At 54.4% G+C, this 2,024-nt stretch overlaps 1 pseudogene; it reads right to left on the bottom strand.

Moving 5' to 3' along the window:
- Positions 1 to 1,704, bottom strand: part of LOC103212179 — a 6,113-nt pseudogene extending 4,409 nt beyond the window's left edge.
- Between the last annotated feature and the right edge of the window lie 320 nt (positions 1,705 to 2,024).

Genomic DNA, 2,024 nt, shown 5'->3' with positions numbered 1-2,024 from the left:
AACTACAGGGAGGAAGTAGGAAGAGAGCTGTTACACTGTGGGGACTGAAGTCAATGTCATGAAACAAAATGTGTTTGAACTGCTGTAGGGAAAGGAATTTGCTCTGTAAACTTTCACCCACAGCACAATTAAAAAAAAAAAAAAAACAACTAAAAACCAACAGTAAGAGGGGAGGTAATCATGGAGGGAGGTGTTCACGCATGGAATATTCATTCAAAGAGCTCACTTCGCTGGGCACAGTCGCACCATTGGGGTCCCTCACAAATGAAATGTCTTTGCAGACTAGAAGCCGCACCATCAAACCTACCTTCCGCCCCAGTGAGTTATAAATGGTGACCTGGAAATGGAGTGGAAAGTTAGGGTGGGCGTAGGTCACTTCAAGCCTTCTCCAAACCCACCCACCCGCAAGGCAATATCCCTGTGCGATTCCAGTGCAGTCAAGGCCATCTAGGCCAAGTGACTTCGTGGTGCACACGTCAGGTTCTGTCCCATCTTGACTGTGCCTCGCATGATATTACACCTCTGTGCTCCTCCAAGTACAATTCCATTCCATAACCTCCTTCTAAAGAGCCCCAGGCCTGAGCCTGCCCTCGTCTTTACCCTGCCCTGGCCAGTGATCAACCTGTTTAGTCTGTTCCATCAGCGATCTGCACCTGCAGTCTGCCCTTCGCCCTGCCCACAATCAGCCCCTCCACCCTCTCCGGCCCCACACCTCCAGCCTCTGGGTAGGGATCACATGCATGGCGATCTGGCTGAGGGGGCAGATGATGTTGAGTTCGCCGCAGAACGTGAAATTCTCCTTGGAGCCGCTAAGCTGTGCTAGAGCATTGCTCAAAAGCACTTTGGGAGAAGAATAAAGGGGGGGGTCTGGTCTGGAGGCACACCGCTCCTCAGACCCTCCCTCATCATTCCAGTGACACACCCATTCCCATCTCGGCCCTACCCTTCCCAGGTTGCACACCTCCCAGGAGCTGGTCACAGTCTATCTTCGCCCTCCTCTCCCAGACCCTTTTCCCTTCTGGCCCCCACACACACCTCACAGGGTCCCCAACCCTCCGCGAGTTGGCGTCCTTAGTCGTCTGCCACGTGCTGCCGGGAGGTGCCGCTGACCGCGTTGTGGTGCTGGAGCACAGCCATCGCCTCCCCTAAGGGGAGGGGGGCAGTGAGCTGGGCGGCGCCTCTGCGGGATCCCGACCCGATCCCAGGAAGGCAGGGATGGTCCAGTGCAGGTGGGAAGAGTTTGGAGCCCCAGTCCCTCTCCTCGCTGGCCCAAAACCTACTGAGGGGCGCACTGTCTCCGGAACCATAAGGTCCCGCGTTGGTCACAGGTCCTGCCAGTGCCTCCAGCTGATTGCACAGCTGGTGGGCAGGGATAGGTTGCCATAGGCAAGCCTGCCTGGGACCCCTGGGCCATCCCTTGGAGCCAGTCACCCTCCTACCTGAAGGAAGTTGTAGCTGAAGCGCTCGTAGCATTTAAAGGCTCGCCGGCTGGTGAAGTAGCCAGTCCAGAACTGTTGGGGGCCATCGGCATAGGGGAAGAAGTCATCCTGTTTCACTGACCTGTCGGGGCAGGGTACTGAGGGCAGGGTCCTGGCCCACAGCACATCCTAATTCCCCCAAACACCCAGAACCCCAAATACCAGGTCAGACTGGCTCCCAGAGGTAACAGGCTGGAGTGGAGTAGAGAACGAGGACTCGGCTCATGTTGACCTGCTGTTGTCGGGTAGGGGAGGGGGGAGGCTTCCTGGAGTCTGTCTTCCCAGAGGGCACACAGGTGTGTGAAGGCATACTTAACACGTGTGGCACACTCACACATCAGTTGCTCTTAATACACTTTTTTTCCAATTGTGATTTGGGTGAGTTTACAGAGCAAATTCATTTCCCATACAGCAGTTCATTTTGTTTCATGACATTGATTGCAATCCCCATAATGTAACAGCTCTCTTCCCACTTCCTGTGGTTACCTTTTCCCTGTGTCCTTCTTCTTAATACAAATTTTAAGTGCACATCAATAGCCAAGCATG

Source organism: Orycteropus afer, unplaced genomic scaffold (assembly GCF_000298275.1).
Source record: "Orycteropus afer afer isolate SDZICR_OR568_19922 unplaced genomic scaffold, OryAfe1.0 scaffold00868, whole genome shotgun sequence".
Taxonomy (NCBI): domain Eukaryota; kingdom Metazoa; phylum Chordata; class Mammalia; order Tubulidentata; family Orycteropodidae; genus Orycteropus; species Orycteropus afer.
This window is presented reverse-complemented; position numbering and strand designations above follow the sequence as displayed.